Below are 18,507 nucleotides of genomic sequence, written 5' to 3' on the forward strand. Positions count from 1 at the left end.
GAATGTTCAAGCTGTGTTGAAAAATAAAGGTGGTGATGCCAAATCTTGACTTTCAGGTCAAGTAACTTATTCAATAAATAAATAACTTGACTTCACTCCACTTCTGAGTAGTCATGATGCCCTCGAACTGGCTTTGTTTGAGCTTGTGCAGCTCTCCTCTTCAGTACAAGAAAAATGAATAATCTGATTGGCCCTTTTAGTGTTTTAGTGATCACAAATCAAATTTTTTAGAACACATATTGGCCAATAATGGCCGAAGCATCCTTAAACAAAACAATGGACAGTTGATGGAACAGCACCATCCCTCTTATTTAAAAGCAAAGATGTCTGATTTCAGTAAATGTTTGCTCCTAGACTCTTCTCTGCTCATGTCTGCATGCAGTCTCATCCACTCAGATCTCAGTGGGAGGGAGGCAAGTAAAGGATGAGGATGAACGAGGATGAACAAACTTTGTAATCAAAAGAAGGGACTTTTCTCACTTCAACTCTCTGCCCTTTCCTTCTTTTTATTTTCCTCCATCTTCACTTTACTTCACCTCCCCGTATCTGAACAGCACTGCTTCCATCCTGCACCACTTTCCGGAACATCACCTGCACACACACACACACACACACACACACACACACACATTCTCTCTCTCTAAGCATGAACAGTGCGATCATAAAGCCGACACTGCTGTCATTCAGACTTAAGAGTGCTGGGCAGAAAACCCCAAGAGATAGAGCAAAGAGTCAACATGAGTTACTGATGTGTATGTGTGTGTGTTGTGGGGTAGGGGGGCTAAAGGCCAGAGCAAAGAGGGAGGGATGTCACTACAGCAATTTATTGCAGGAAATCCAATGAAGGGAGACCTAAGTGTTTGACTGGAGGGACTTTCCTATATGCTCCATTCACGCTTAGTACAACCTTAGCATATATACAGGACTGTGTGTGTGTGTGTGTGTGTGTGTGTGTGTGTGTGTGTGTGTGTATTTCGGGGATTCCACAGTTTGCTCTGTTCAGACTCTCATTACATCGTCACATGGTGCTTTGGGCTTGCTCACACAAAAACACACACAAGCTGCTGTACACACAGACACAAGCACAGAGAAATGAAAACTGTGTGTTACCGGCAGCTTATGTGAATGCGTCAGGGTGGATAATATACAGTAATGAAGTCATCTGATTGCAAGGGCACACTGGTTGACTCTCAGAGAGCTTTCATAAAGCCTCTTTAATACAACTCTCCTAATACTGGTAAAGACAGAGAGTTAGCAGCCAGGCGGGGAGGGAAACAGAGAAATGCTGAAAGTGTGTGGGATGAAAGTGGAAAGAATGGGGACTTTAAAAAAGGAGGGGGTAATGTGCCAAAGGAAGAAACAGTGACACTCAGAGGAGGAGTCTGCTGGTCAAACAAGGAAGCTTTCACCTGCTACGTCTTGGAAACTACATGTTCTTCATTCGAAGAATGGTGTTTAGTGATAACCCATATCATGAGGCCTGTGTCAATTTGAGACTGATGTTTTCTCCCTGTTTGAGTCAGAGTGGGACCCTGAGGGATCATTTCAAGCCTAATAGAGGAGCTGGGTGTGGCACATTGCTGTACGATGGGACTATCTTGAATGTGGTTGCAGCCTAAATCAAAAACAGGTACAGTTAAGGACATAGTTATGTTACATCTGCAGTTGTCAGTAAGTTATACCAAAACAACAGAGTGAAAACAGACAGAAAAAAAGGGATAAAAGATAAACACAAAGAACAAGAGAAAGAAAGAAAGAGGAAGATACAGACTGGAAGATAGAGACGAAACAAAAAATGAGGAAAAATGAAGGAAAGAAATAGGTAGTGACACCAGACACTACCTAAGACACCAGAGATACAGACAGATGGAAAGTAAACAAAGTTACGCTGAGATGAAACAGAAAAGCCTCAGACTGAGTCAAAGGGAGACAGAAACTTTGACAGACACGACAGCGAGATAAGAAATACACACACACACACATACACACACAGTTAACTGAGAAAACCAGACTAGTAAACTGAAAACTGTTATCACACCTGCATTCTGCAGTGTATCTATGATCCCATGGTAATACTCCACTGGTCAGATTCTAAGATCGGAAGTTTTTTTCTGTCTGATCTGTTCGACGGCAATCACTGCATCTGAAACATCTGCGTCAGACTATACAGTAAATGTCCAAATCTATTGAACGTGTGCTGCTATAATGAGTCAATCCATCATCCTCCATCTCCCTTCATAAATGCAAACGTTTTCTGGGTGAGCAACAAGAACTGTGCCTGTGACTGTGTGACAGGTAAACTGAACAGCTGTGTGACGTAGAGCACAGCTGTATAGCTGGCAAAGAGATAAGATCATTATCCATCTCACTGGCTGGCTGGCAGGCCAGCTGTCTTGTGGCATGATCAACCGGCTGGCTTGAAGTTAGTCGCTGAATACCAAGACAAAAACTCCACTGTGCGCGTGTGTGTGTGTGTGTGTGTGTGTGTAAATGTGGCGGGAGAGGCCTTTGTGGACGTTTATGTGTTCACTGTCTGTATGTATATAGGGAAAAACTTGATGGGTGTCTGTTGGTTCAGAGAGGGGGCTTGTTGCTCTCTGCAGTTATACAATACATATTGTATAACAACTGGCAGCGTGTGGGTGGCTCCCGCCATCTGGAGAGATGCAGCGGCGTATCGTGCCTGACGCTACACACTATACTGTATGTGTGTGTGTGTGTGTTTGTCTGCGCACGTTATTCCGTGTGTTTGTGTGCACCCTGGAGCTACAAATAGATACAGCATCATCTTCGGTAGTTAGGCTGGTGGGTTCATGTGCACAGTGCATTAAAGGAAGGCAGCTGAGTGCAGTCTTGAATATTGCGCATATAATTAATGTTTTCTGTGTAAGTCTGATTAAGATTCATACTGTTTCGTTCAGTTTCACTCGCGCTACAAACGTGTTATTGAAGAACTGCATGCATCAATATCTGTGGACACACAGAGACTGTTCATTATACCCACGTGTGTAAACGTCTTCTGGGCTTTGACAGTCGGCAAGAGACGGTGAAGACTTCATTATCGGTCTTAGCAGGAGACAGAGTCTCGCTGTTTCTGGGTTTCCACAGCGATGGATTCATCCAAACAAACAACATCTTGGAAATCTTTGTGCACAAATAAACAGTGACACACTCAGAGGAAGACATACAGTGTGTGCACGCACACGCACCAACACACACAGAGTAGAGAAGGTGCTGAGAGAATCCACTCCATCAACTACAAGTCAGTGCTCAACTGTTGCTATGGAGAGGAAAAGCATGGCTTTCTAGTCTATTTTAAGGGAACTGGTGTTACTTCTTTTTTTTTCACTGCATATATCAGAGTCAAGCAAACTGTGATAGCAAGAATTGGCACAAGACTGTATGAAAACTCGAAGATGAGTTCTAATTACCAGACTTCATGTATTGTCATCCCAACTGCGACTGATCTGTCACTTATCAGTCAACCAAAAATATAATGAGGAACATCTGAATGTTAGTCAAAGCTGTCAAATGTCCAGATTATGTGCTGATCCGGGACACAGAGACATACATTTGTGTAAACAGCAGCAGTGACTATGAATAAGCAGTCTGTTTCAAATATTAAAGCTTCTACTCACAAATAACCAACGGCATATAAGCCTCAAATGCATTTACTGTAAAATAAAAAACTAAAAATATAAAGTTAGTATGTGTAATTATGGATCAGAACATGAATTTGTGTGTTCCTGTGTTGTTTTCCCTCAAGGTGAGTGTGTAAGATCCACACAGCAAGCGACGTGTTACATTGCCTCCGTTTTTAGCTCATCTTCACACCTCGAAAGGAAACCAGCGGAGCTCACATCCTGCCTGCTGCAACAGTGATCCCAGCTTTTCTCCATCAACCATCACCTTATTCGCTGTGGATAATTGTTTCCTGATCATAAATTTTTATTCGACACTCTTATGACCTCTGTTGCTCTGAGATGCAGCTGCTTCCCGATCAAACGCAAAATGGAAGTGATTGCAGTAAATATCGTGGCCATCTCGGCTACAATCAAAAACATACAAGCAGAATGAAACAGAATTAGATTATGCTGTTTTGGAAGCCACAAACAAAGATCAAAACACATATTTTGAAGACTTTTAAACCTCCAGTATCATGTGTTAGTAATGCTAATTCTGTTTCTTCTGCTTGTCAGATAAAAACCACCCGCAGAGCTGAAAAGCAGGAATAGCATGAAACGTGGACTTAAAGAACAAAAATAACTGCCCCCAGTGTGAAGTTATCTGGACTGCAAGGAGAAAATGGAACACCTCACTACCTTTGCCTCTCACCTGCTAACACATATACACACAAGTGTTACCTCTTTTCCAAAGAGATACACAGATGCAAAAATGAATAGAAGCAACTCAAATGTAAGGACTATTCGGTGGCATTTTCCTGTTTGACGCATAAAAACATGCTCATCTCAGTCCCTTTTTCCCTCCTAATATATGTCCATATAACCAGACGTTATCTCTCTTATCAAAACAAATGTGATTACTGTGATAATGCATGAGCCCTTAATAGTTTTGTGAGAACGATAGAAATTTATGCCAGAATGTCTTATTTGTTTGTCCCAGGATTCCCCATGACTTTAGTCTTCTGGCAGCTCTACGTAGGTTCCCTTAATGACCGTGGAAAACTACTATCTGGGTTAACACCCAGGTCCTTGTAACACACACAGGAAGACCACCGCTGTTGTTATGCCATGTTTCATCCTCACTACTTCCCTTTGTTCCCTCACCCCAAACAGGAAATAGTTCCTACATAAGTCCACTGGGCTCGTGCAGTGAGGCATGTGTGTGCAAGCGCTCATACGAGAGGGTGTGTGGACAAAGTTTACATGGCTTTCCATCGGTCTCTTTTTTAAGACTTCTGTGAAGAATCACACACACATAAACACACAGGTCTGAAAAGGTTATGGGAAAGAGCCTTTGGCTGCAACTCGAGAAGGAAGGGGGTGAAAGAGAGAGAAAGGGGAACAAAGAGAAAGGCAACAAATGGAGAAAACAGGCTGGAGAACATCCATGCATACATATAAACTGAACAGACAATTTTTCTTTACATCAGCGATGCAGCAGCTTATGACTCTGCCATACTCGGTTATACTACTGACAACGAGGCTGCTGTGGATTAGATTTCAGTTAGAGAACAGTTTTTCTGTAGAGCCAGAGCCAATGGAAAAATACCAGGGAGGGGACTCATAAATAACTGGACCAATGACAGGTAATATCAATACTGAAGAGCAGAAGGGACAGAGGAAGCAGTGGTAGAGGAGACATAGAGTAAGAGAAGCAAAAACAGATACACGCAATATAAACACATACTCAAGCAATCAGGCATGATAAGCATCTTTCTTGACTTAAACCTAGACCATAGATGGTCTTTGAGGTAGTTTTTGAATCTTACAGTACATGGAATTGTCTGTATAATTTATATAATTAATTACCTTCTTGATTATCCAATTACCTTTTGAATGGCATAAATAACAGAAAATTGCCTGTCATCCTCACCCTGGACAGGTCGCCAGTCCATCACAGGGCCACACAGAGACAAACGAGACACACAACCATGCACACTCACACTCACTCTGAGGGACAATTTAGAGACACCAATTAACCTGACATGCATGTTTTTGGGCGGTGGGAGGAAGCCGGAGTACCCAGAGAGTACTCACACATACATGGAGAGAACACACAGAAAGGCCCAAGCCGGGATTCCAACCAGGAACCCTCTTGCTATGAGGTGATGGTGCTATCTACCACATCACTGTGTAGCCCATTTTCCAGAGTCAAATTTCACAGATCATTCATTTTGTGTTGAAGATCCACCAAAATCCAAAGATATCAAGAATCATATTATAGCACTGAGAAGTGGGATAATTTGATATCTATACATATATAAAATCAAGCAAAAATGTTTAAATGATAAAAGTAAAAATGCTAAGAAGGCACAGTATCTGTCAGATGATATGTACATAAGGTGAAAACATGGTCAGTGATCACATAGAAAATAGATGGAAGAAACCATTGGTAGATGCTCAAGAAAACATGTAGGTTCTCTTTGGAGTTGAGAGTTTCTCTGCTCTCTGATGACTGTATGTGTAGAAGTCTTCACAGGTCAGACACTTTTTCAAACAGCAGCGTAACAAGATCCCACAGGAGAACCCTCCAAGTGCACACAGCTAACTGAGCATCAACATGTTTCGGTGCCAACAGCAACACACCAAGACTGCCGGCTAACTCAAAGGAGTGTGGCAAGTTAGCACGGTGTGCTAACTTCACAAGGATAACAAAGAAGCAGCTGGTTTCTACCAATGTGAGCTGACAAACATTACACAGCAAAGACTCGAGTTACTCTAGGAACTATAATTCTTCCCAGTCTTGCGCTTCAATGACCGGAACAAGAGAAGCCAGGTAACATGACGTCAAGCCAAGAGGACTTCCTCCCCCCTTTATGTAGGGGAAACCCAGCAATGTAAACTCTGGTCTTACTCTCACTTCTTCAGCCAAGAAATGTGTTTTATTCAGTAGAGGAAAACCTGGAATTTACTCACTCTGTTCCACACAGCAGGGACTTAACATGAACACATGGTTTCAACACAGAACAGGGGAACTCAGTTTATTCAAACTCACAGAGGGAGGATGTGTCATGCAGTGATATCATTAAATCGCTACATCTTTCCATAGTAAGTGATTGTTGGCTGCGGTATTAATGCTTAACACGTTGTACATTTCACCCTTACAGCCTATACCACTGCCTCTTGTTTTAAAGTAATACAAGTGTTCATTACAGAGCACGTAAAACCACATGGAAGTGGGAAAAAAAGGAATACCCACACTTCTTTACATATGCTCCTTGTATGTACAACAGTGAAATATTGAAATGTCCATTCAGACAGTCTCAGCGATTTCATCACAACGTGCCCTGTGGTCTGTGGGTGGTTGCAGCTTGCTATGCCTCCCAACACAAGCACGTACTCTTACAGTTTAAACAGTGTCGTTTTTAGTCCAGTAAAGTAGATGGGGATAGGTTGCTGGGAATGCGCGCTCTTCTTTCATTCATTTTGTTTTTATCATAGATTCTATTTCATCTTTTTAATATATGCTTTGACTTTTTTCGCAGGTCTGTTTTATGTTGCACAGTGAATGTTGCCAAAATCTTCTATTCAGAACCTCATAAATGTTCAGCCATTAATGAAGCTTTTGGCATAAGTTCAGCAAAGAAGATCTGTTCCATCTCAGCTGTACTTGTCCCATCGTGAATCGGCCTTTCTCCTGCTACTCTCTTTGTCACGTCGGTTTCCAAGGCTGTCAAATTTGACTCATTTTTAAATCTGATGACACTACTCTAGTCCAATAATCTTCTAGCTCATTTTTGCTCGAACAAGTCAGGCCAATCCCAGTTATTTAAATCTCATCCTTGTTCTGTAATTCTCCTTCGTACTGGGGTTGTGCTTTTCACAACTTTTCATTGACTATATAGTGTAGTACAAAATGGTCTCAGACCATCCCACATGATGGCCTGGAATCTTTGGAATAATTTAGGAAATAGATTTTATTGCACAAGACTGACCAGAACAACACTGACAATCCCTACAATCTCCACTGCAAAGGAAGGATAAATCAACATGTTATCATACATCATTCGACTTCAAACCTCCAATCCATCCTGCTTGCCATTTCTTTCTTTTACTCTCAGGTTAAAACATCAGAAAACAAACACTTCCTTCCACGAGACATGCTCAACATAACATTCATTCCCTGTAGAGACGGGCTTCTTATCTGTGTACCATTCATCAACTCCTGTCATGGAAACAGGATAAAGACCAATCCCGTAACCACAACATCCAGCCACCATAATCAGGTATGAATTGGCATGAAGTACTGACACATGACACCAAATCTATACAAACAAAAAGCACATCTGTGGTCCAGCCAATCATCTCACAAGTATTTCTTGATCCAGAACATTTATGCGGAAGTGTGATTGTGACAGGCGGGGAGAAGAGGCAGAAGGCAGAGTCGATGTCGGCGATAAACTCTGGATGATAAATGAGGGCAGTGAGGGTGGAAAAGAAGTATTTTCCCACTGGTTCCCATGACTCATTACCAGTGGGTGGCATATAGTGTAGTAACAGTAAGCCCGACCTCCAGTTTATCCCTTTTGTGATGAGGAGAGGTATGGGTTATATACAGGGTTTGTGTGTTCATTGGCTTCTCTTCTTTTATAATGATAAACTATATCGACCTCAGTTAAAATGAGGGGAGAATTAGATGGAGACTAAGTTTAACTAAATGCATCTGGAGTTCCAAACCATTAGCTGTTACAGAGCAGGGTGGAGCTGCATGGATAAAATGCTCGAGAGGGAGTTGGGATGACAAGCGGCAGTAAATAATGACTGTCTCAGTGCACAGGAGATTTCACCCACAGTAATAGCAGGCTGTAATATGGGCCAAATCTGTCCCGAAGGACAACACTGGATTAACCAACATCACTCAAATCACACACATGCACACACACTAGACTACTGCTTCACAAATCAATCTGACCCTCCGTCCTGCTTGTTAGACAGAAGATAATAAATGACAAATAAAAAAGGAAAAGAAGGGTATGAGAAGATAAGAGTGTGTGGGAGAAAGAGGAACGCAAAGAGTGAAAAAGATCTAGAGGGAGAGAGTTGAGAGATGGCGACAGAGCAGAGAAAAGAGGACGGGCGTTTCAATAATTCACAAACTCCTGCTTCATCTAGAAAAGAATCCGTGCTCAAACTGGACCCAAGTGTCCTCCACACATGTCGGATCATCCAAGGCATCTTTGTGTACACAGTATCTATTTATGTGTGTTTTTGTGCATAAGCTTAAAAATGAACTAAATGGTGCGATTGTGTCTGTATGGGCGTCTGAGCGCAGGACTTCAGACAAACAAAGATTCATTAGTAGTGCTGGAGCTGCAAGGGAAGAGAAGGGAGAGGACTGAGAAACAGACGAGAAGACATCTGTATGTGATCATGCTTTTTTTCTTCATTCATTCAAGAGCAGTTAGATGTTTTAATTGTCATTTACCTGATCAGTCCCAAATTCATTCTGCAGTATGAAATCTCCCACAACGAGCCCGGGAATAATGCCAGCTTCACATGTGAACACCAGAAAGTGTCTGAAGAGTAAGCGCTGGTCTTTATTTGGATGAGATCAATACTAGAAATAATATGAAGTGGTTCCCGAGTAGAGCAAACAGGAGGCAAGACGTGCTGAACACAAGTACAACGGGAGTCAGAGTGTTTCATTAACAACATACTGAGAGTGATGCTACCTAAATGTGCCATGTTTTGTGCTTCTACCAATGCTTCATTTACACATACAGGCAGTAGGAAAAAGAGTATGAGGCAGCAGCTGTTGAGCACACACATTCGCTCAGTGTGAGCGTACTACCTGCTTACGCACACGGCCTGTCATTTCCCAGATTTATCACCATGGAGCTGAGATGTGATGACTGTAAGAGTCAATGAGATTCCGCGAAAAATGAAATACAATAAGGCGGCCTAAATGTAAAGTAAAACCAAGTTGTGACATCAATTTTAAATACGTCCTCATTTTGCAGGGCCAGGGCTCATTTTGTTGCAAAGTATTGGTTTTTGTCTGTAGCAACAGAAGTCAATATTTCACAACCCAGAAACACACAGGCAAGCCTCATGTGTTTGTGTACTGTAAGTGCATGTATTTAGCACACGGTTCCATTAATGTGACATCTGAATGCGACAGCTTCATGCCTAGATGAACACCCTGGTAAGAATTTTTCCATGAAAGTCCCAACAGCAGTATTACCAGGTCAGACCTACAGTAAACTTTTACACATCACCTTCAACATGCATGCAGTCTTACTAACCGACATGTAGGGGTGAGTGACTTTACAGTCTTATATGGAGGACCCACTTGAATATTTTTTGATTTTAAATGCTAAATGTTTCCTTGGGTTGAGTTGCAGCCTCTTATCTCCCACAGGGCGAAAGGCAACACAGTGGACCAATCTGACACCTTAATCAAATCACATGTCCGACAAGCTTAAATGGGAAGGAAGGTTGCGTCTGCGTCCACTGCTGCTATGTCACACAACCACGGCCGGCCCAACGGGGTGACAAATTCAAACTATCATGGAATAAACCAGCGATGTCTCATGTCTGAAAAAGCTGAAGACTGACTAACTGCTGAGGTCTAGAACAACGTCCGTACATTTGTTCAGACATTCTCAGGTTACATGAGGATGTCCAAAGTTGAACACTTCCCAATAATTTGAGTCACTTTGCTCAAAAATGCCACAAAGACAGAAGTACAAAAGTTTTTCCCTAGAAGCTATCACTGAAAATGTCAACTGCCATCTGAGTGTAACAGGCAGAACAATCTTACCATGTAATGGGGGGGGGGGGATGACATTATACTGTATATATAAATGTTTTTGAATCAGCCTGGGGATTAAACAAACTAGACAAAACAAGATGACTAAAAGAAAAAGAGTGTATGCGTGTATGTGTGTCAGTGCATACATGCAGCTACCACACATGCTCGTATTTGTAATGATTTACATGAGTGATTGTGTGTCTGCTCTGGTGACCTGCAGCAGCAGGCATCTCTGTTATGTAATCCTTGCTGTCAAACGTGTTCACGCACACCTCTGCACGCGCGAACACACACGCACTGTACGCACACAAAGACGAGTGTCTTCCAAACCGCTCAGAGGTTAGTCTTCCGTTGTGACAAGACAACTCAGCGTGGGATCACAGCACAATCAAACGGGCAAACAACTAACAATTGTTAAAGCATGTATAATTAATAGTTTAAGTCATTCATACTGCTATCCAGACCGGTTTATTTAGAGATGAAATCCTATGATCACTGACCAAAGAACTTTCAAAGGACTTAAATGTGACATCACAGCCGCTCTCTCCTTCATCTGTCTATGTTCGTATGACCTTCCACTCGCCAGTTCACATAATCTACATTGCAGTTATGTTCAGTGGCAGTCGTTGCCCAGCTCACTGATGTGTGCAGCACATTCGCCATCGAAGGCTATCACAGAATGGATAAAGTCCCATCAGAGAGCAGCGCAGCAGCATGGCCTCATTGCAGAGAGGGGCTGTGTTATACAAAAGGTTTCAGGAAAGGTCTGGGGAATTAATCTGCTGCCGATACATATAGATTAATAACAGGGAGTTTTTTTGGGTTTTTTTACATGATAAAATGCAAAAAACACACAAGGAGGTACAATACTGAACGTGCGTTTTCAGTTGAACATATGTAGCCTAAAAGAGGACTCGCCCTCATCGGAAATGATAACGGTAATAATTAATGAGACAGTCATCATGAAAGTATAATCGCTAGAACTATACTGTCACAAGACGTTCAGAAATGAACTTAAGTGGAGGCTTAAGGCAGGCAGGATTGTGAAGTAAAAAATTCAATAAAATGTTCTATAAAAAGTTGAAAAACATGGCGTAAAAGGAAAAGTCATGATTAAACATGACGCGCTTAAAACTAGGATAAAGCAGAAGGCAACAAACCCAGGACAAACACAGGCACGATGCAGGACAAGAGAGAGTGACAGAGCAGCAGCATGAGAACAGACAACATGACAGAGACACAAAGACAAGAGGCAGTAAGAAGAGTGATGAGGTGCGAGTGAACAGCGGGTAGGAGCAAGCAGCCATGCAGCACGGCAAACTCTGGCAACTGTTTTCTAACCCTTTAGTTTTTTCCATTTTCTGCAAATGAAACAATAAACAGAAAAATCAACATTTGATAAACTCACTGTAAAGGACCACAGAGACAGCATGCTACAAGCATGCTCATGTTTAACTACAGAAGACAGTTAAAAATGCTTGTTAGCCAACACTAGTTATTGGAAAGTGTAAAGAAAGTAGAAAGAAACATAACAACATGTCCCTATAAAGCCACTATGCTGTGTGCAATGAGTAACATTGCTCTTTATTTACAAATGTCTAGAAGCCAGTGTGGCAATAGAATACTCAATCAAGTTTGCTCAGGGGGCTTTTCAATCCCAAAAACCAAACCAATTTAAACGTTTTAAACGTTTAAATTGGTTTTAACGGCCAATGAAGGGGCTAAATGAATCCTAGCAAACTAAGAAACCTAAGAAAGCATTAAAAGAAATCATATTTGCCATGAGTAATACAATGCAAGTCTGACCATGTCTCAGACGCTCTTGTTGAATAATGTCTGCCGACTTTCACCCTGAACTATTCCATTAAAATTCCTTGAGCAAAGCTTATCTGTCATCGTTATAAAATTCAGGAAACCACAGGGCATCAAGTTCAATGCGCTCCACCGAGTGACGGAAAACCAGTTTAACACAATGGGCCATTAGCCCATTATCCAGGAATACTGGTGAGTGGCCCTCCAATCAGCACTTCCATGCAGACCCTGCAAACAATATGTGATGTCTTGTTGTAAGCATCAGTATGCAGAGAAAGAATAATGATGTGTTTTGTTTTAAACAGTCAATAGGAATCCCACAGGAAAACTTATGTTTTCCAGGAAATCACGAGTGATCTGTATAAGAGATAACTCAGAGCTACAGCAATACTGCTGTTTTTGTAGATCTGACAAGCACAGTAATCATCTCAGATGGTGGGAGTAACTGCGAAAGACAGTAAAAACTACTATTGAAAGAGGGGAGAAATAAGGAGAGGACAGACTGAAGAGGAGAAACAAGAGGAGAGGGTGGCAGACTTGACAACAGGAAGGGAAAGAGCAGCACAGTGAAAAGCTAAGGCCAAGAAATAAGGTTACACAGACAGCTGAGAGGGAGAAAAATTAAGGAAAAGTTGACAAAGAGGCAAAAAAAAAAAAAAAGAACAAGATAAGCGAGGCAACAAGGCTCAGAGCCAGAGTAACATACACAGAGACATGAGATATGAGAGGAAACGAACGGTGGAAGAGTGGGTGGTGAAAAAGATGGCACTTTATCATACAGACTAGTTGTAAAAGCAATAAACACTCTATAGGTCTCAGCATAAGGTCTTTGCAGGCACCACAAAGGCCATCCCCATTCATCTCACTAAAAGCTGAAGCCCCTTAACTGAGCTCAAGCAGCAAAAAGTGTTTGTCATCATGAGCTCCTGACTATCTCAGAACTCCCATGTATTCAGCACAATCCATAAAAATAGCTGAGCATACCAACTCCTTTTATGAGCTAAGGGACCACTTGCCCTTTTATCTCTTTGTGTCTTTCATCTTTTTGAATGTGTAAAAAAGAAAAATATCATTTGGAGCCGAACTGATTTGTCCCTTTATCTGAGAGCAGGCTACTTTTTATTGTGTCTTATTGAAAGTCCAAACAAAACTACATTCAACTGCACTGCGTCAGCTGTGGTCTGTCATGGCAGGTCTTTACAGACAACCCATTCTTTCAAAGCTTATCTGAATGAAGGGCAACAAGAAATTAGTGATAATACAGACGATATCTGTGCACTGAAGAATTATTTAATTTACATGACCTCTCAATCCTGCCTGCGAGTAATCATCATCCTATGATACGATCCCTTTTGCCAGCTGCCACCAATCTGTACCTCCCTCTTTCTCTCATATCATTCCTGTCAATTGTCTCCAGCTCTCATAGTGCACTTATGCTGGTGTTGTGATTGCATTAGGCCGCAGAGATAGAGGGCATGCCTGAGGCCACACTAATGTACAGAACAGAATGTACAGAGTAGAGACTGTGAGGAAAAGAAAGTAGAGGTTGGAGTGTGAGTGTGCGTAAAGGAGGGAGGGGAGGGGGCATCCATTACTCTAATCATTTTACCTCACTTGAGAAGGTTGCACTTAGAGCAGTTCTGTGAAAGAGAGAAGGAAGGAGTGAAGAGACGAGATGAGTGGAGGAAAAAACCTCTCATGACTGTTAGTAAATCTAAAGTGCAACTTCATTTCTCAACCTTTATTGCTTTCTCGCACGAGCACCCAGAGCATCCACACAATAACCAAAGATATTTCAGTGTTATATTAGTGTCCCCGAAGCGCGTGCTTATTATCCTCGAGGTAGTCTGAGACGTGCATTTCAGAAGGTAGCAATTAACAAGGCCAGTCAAGGCTCGACAGCAATCAGACATTTTAACATGATTCACGTTTCGGGTTAAAACACACAAACCATAAATCAGGCGTGCAAATTTTGCAAAATACTTCCAACAAATGGCGTTTGCTTTATCCTGCTACAAACACAATAAATCCCCTAAAAATATGCCTCACAGAAGCAATATGTGACTCAATGCAAACAATGAGGGATATCTTTCTAAACAGGGGCGGAGGACAGGGAATACCCAGAAGGAATAACATCTAATGCAATCAGATTGCTCTGGCCAATTAGTCAGGACTAGTCGAGCCAGAGATGATGTCAGCCGTCATTACTCATTGCTTAATGCTATAAAGCAGGAGGGAATTAAAGAGAAAACAAAGAAAAGAGCAACAAAAGTGGGTCTAAGTTAGGAAGCACAGAGGATTAATCACACCAAAGGCAGACTAGCAAACTTGTGAATATTAGTGCCTGCATGCATACGTTTCCTTCTTTGAACACAGTTTATCATCTTCTGAGAGCAAATTAATGATAGAGTACACACAATAATGAGTTGCACTCACCTACCCCCCAATTCCATCACACACACATACAATGTACCAGCACACGTAGGCTTCGTTAGCAACGACCCGCAGCAACATGTTTTTCCATGCCAGTAGCTTAACTCCAGTCAATACCCCACAGCTCCAAATGAATTTTCACTTAGATTCCGCATGTTGTGGTGCACACATAAACACTACATTAGGTACTCACATACACTCACACACAGGTTCAAATATTCTGATCAATCTGTGTCTATTCTGTGACGCTGACTCACATTCTTCAGACACTCAGACAAGGAAAAGGTTTCATTTCTACCTTTCACACGTATTTGTGAAATTTACTTAGAAATGACGCCCCCATCCCTGATCAATAAGAAAAGTCTTGGTTAAAAAAAATTCTTCACGCTGCTCGTTTCTTCCCTGGTTTTAAGAGCGTCCAACACCTTGAGAAAGCACATCTGTTCATTCATTCTTCAGCCCTTCATTCAGCCACCGTCTATTCTCTTCTCTTAGTAATTAAGACACCACCAGCAGGCTGGATGAACTCAAAAACTGGACGGGGTAATTAACAAATAGGTTATTGTGCAGAGTCAGCCAAAGTATGTGTGTGCCAGAGAGGATCTTTGCATGACAACTACAAGCAAAAATAGATGGGGAAAAACTATCGTTTGCATGTGTCTTCGTTTAATTTGCTCACCATACTACAAAGCAAATACCATGCATTTCTCGTTTCCTCATTGTAGCACGTTACCCTTGTAGCAAACAGCTATTTGCCTCTCTGCCCTCTTTTCTTTCTCAAACCCCCCCAGCCTTTGTGCATCCTACTTCCCTGATGTCCCTCTCCTTCCCTCTTTCATTCAGGGCAGCGGCTGTTGCAGCTCAGGTGTGTGTATATATATATATATGTCAGAGAGAGTGTGTGTGTGTGTGTGTTTTCTTTGCTCTCCAAACCTGATTCATTCCTACTATGAGAGCAGGGGCCCAGATCAAATAAAGCCAAGCAAAACTATTACAAGAAAACAGAGAAGGGAAAATCCATGCTCACACTCACACCGAGAAGGGGCGACCTCCATTTACTCTGGTTGTTTAACCCTCTCGGGACAGCATTGTGTCCCTTTCTGGAGAGAACATGAAGTAAATTAAATACTTCTGTTGTGACATTAAACCGACAATAACGAAGACCTTTATGTTGCATAAACAAACGGTATAAGTGGAACCCTGAATCTACTCATTTGGTGTTAGCCTCCAGATGTCAAGCAAGGGACAGGCTCAGTTGGGCAGTTTTTCAAGAACTGACGTCACCTGGCATTGCCGAATACCTAAAGGCGCCTGTGATGCTTTATTATAGGCAGCATCTCTGGGTTAATTACTAATTTGACATGTGTGACATCACTGTGAGCCGCTGCTGCAGGCTGGTTTGAGTCAAAGCATGAAGAGAGTGGGTCATTTCAGTTGAAAAAAAAATCCAAAAATATAAAAGATTGATTGAATCCTTATAAAGCTGTCCGGTTTCCCCTGCAAGGCATATTTAAGTTCTTTCTTTCTCTTGGCATAGAAAATATCTCTCACCGCCCAAACCCTCTCCGATGTTAAAATCAAAGCTGAGCATATTTCAGCAAACAAGCCCTAAGGAAGATCTGACTTTTAAGTTACAGCCAGCTAGCAGTGAAACAGGAGAACATAATTAGTGTATCCATATGATGCTCCCAGTCTTTTTCTCTTGTTTGCGTCGAACGAATACCATGACAACATGGCATCTAAATGATCAAAAAGTTTATTTTTTCCCCGTCAAAGATTTGTTGAAATGAATAAGTAGCTGCTAAATTACCATTGTTAGTTAAAAGTGATAGATAGAAGTGATTAATCCCGGCGTAAATGTGATGAATCAGAAAAAGTTTGTATTGATTTACAGTGATCCTTTTCTCTAAGGTTACTCAAATGATACGAGAGCCGCCGGATGCCTATGAATGAAGGGCTCAGGTTTCACCTTTAATCTGTTACTTGGTCCTTTTTTATTTATAAATCATTTTCTTTTTGGCAGCTCTGACAGGACATACATGTTACTTTGCAGCAGATTTCTCCACCGTGAAGTGTGCGTTTGTGCAAAGTATGAGCCGCTCCATCTGTGTCTACACAGGTCAACCCATTTTGGAGGAATGAAATAATGTAGTTGTTGTGGTATTTTATTTTTATCCTGAAACACTAAACCCAAAAAGTTACACCATGTGCACACTAGTAAAAGAACTTTTAAAACAATTAAATGGACTCACACAAGCGTGAAAGCACTCACCAGCGAGCCATATTAGCTACATCGGAGAAAACAATGTCGGCTGTGTAAAATAAAAGCTTTTGAACTCGCTACAAGTGATGAAGGACAACATGAGAAACGTGTCAGACATTCTAACACAGTTCTCTGAGATTTACACCACAGATTCCCATTCTGACTGACTTGACTTTCAGCTTCTGTATACTTGGCGTTCCAAAAGCCATGTGTTGATCACCAGGACCCGCCGCCTGTGTCATTGTTTAAGCTTTTAGACTGTCACCCCTCCATCTGCTCGTTTCTGAGGGTTTCAGCTCAGAGAAAGGCAACTGTCAACAGTGAGAATATAAAAGAAAGCAGCAGGGAGTGAAATGTGTAATTTCCATCTGGTAAAGCTGATGGCTGAAGAAAGGAAGAGAGTAAGAGGGATAAGAGAGCTGGGAGGAAAAAAAACAACAGAATACAGCTACATCACTTACACAATTCTTTGTTAATTTCAACTTTGTTTAATCTGCATCTTACCTCTCCTCTAAACTTTCTCTCAGTGGATTTTAGTTTTTTAAATTCCCTCTTTACTGCTTCTCTGAATTGCTACAAAGTTAATTTAATAAACTAATTAGTCTGTACTTCAAAACATATTGTAGAGTTATGAAGCAAGTCCCTCAGCACACTGAAGTAGCTCACAGCAAAAATCTAATGATGCTGCTGGTGAGTAACACTCTAATATTGCCGAAAGGTAATAAAGAGAAAAATATTTACATTAGTTTGGATTTTTTGTTTTTGTCAACAAATTAAATTCCTGAATGTCTATAGGTTTATAGGAACTGGTACAAATATCATATATTTACTATCCTTTATTTAAATACTACAGTTCCATCCAGTTAGCCCTTTTATTTATTCTACTAATTAGGAGAGAATGAAGCTTCAATATACAGAGGGAAAGACAGATAAAGGACTGATTGAGGAGAGACAAGGATTTGAAAGCAAAGACAAGGAGAAAGGAGATTTGAAAGAAGACTGGGCTGAGTGACAACACCATGGTCAAAGTGAGAAATGTGAAATGTGAAAAAAAAAAAAGAATCAAACAAAAAAAATCACATTAAATTGGGAAGAAAAGGAGGAAAGTTTAGAATGGTTAGCCAATCAAACACACTTTGTTACATTATTTTCTATAACCTTGTTGTTCTGGAGCTGTAATACTGAGAAACTGGGCTGTTATTCTCAAAAGAGGAAAAGGTCAGTCTCATTCATATGATTCATTTTAGAGAAGGACATCAGACTGTGGTTCTTATTCATTTGTTTCTATATCAGTCATTACGAACAAACCGAGAAGTAAAATATGGAGTTACAACGAGGAACAAGAGGTTTATTGTTTTTCCTGCATCTCATGCATTTATCTTGTCTCATGTGACATAAAAACATCATTAACATGAAACTGTGTATTGAATAATGATAAATAAGGAATAAAATATTTGTAACTGTATTTAAAAGGGAAAAAAAACTAAATAAATCAACAATCAGTGAAAATTACAGCAATTCAGCTCTGATGCTACCGAGTTACCATGGTTACAAAACAGCCT

The 18,507-nt window shown here is 41.2% G+C and overlaps 1 protein-coding gene across 4 annotated transcripts in view; it reads right to left on the reverse strand.

Moving 5' to 3' along the window:
• Positions 1-18,507, reverse strand: part of atxn1a (ataxin 1a) — a 92,111-nt gene that overhangs the window by 47,685 nt on the left and 25,919 nt on the right. Inside the window, exon 1 of one of the 4 annotated variants that reach the window (XM_072370709.1) lies at positions 15,718-15,743. The exons of the other annotated variants lie outside the window; for them this stretch is intronic. The gene's annotated coding sequence lies outside the window, so the exon portion shown is untranslated. Of the gene's footprint in view, positions 1-15,717; positions 15,744-18,507 lie in introns of those variants that run through there. 4 annotated transcript variants of the gene reach the window in all.

This window comes from Leuresthes tenuis, unplaced genomic scaffold, assembly GCF_036924035.1.
Source record: "Leuresthes tenuis unplaced genomic scaffold, fLeuTen1.0.hap1 SCAF_18, whole genome shotgun sequence".
Classification (NCBI taxonomy): domain Eukaryota; kingdom Metazoa; phylum Chordata; class Actinopteri; order Atheriniformes; family Atherinopsidae; genus Leuresthes; species Leuresthes tenuis.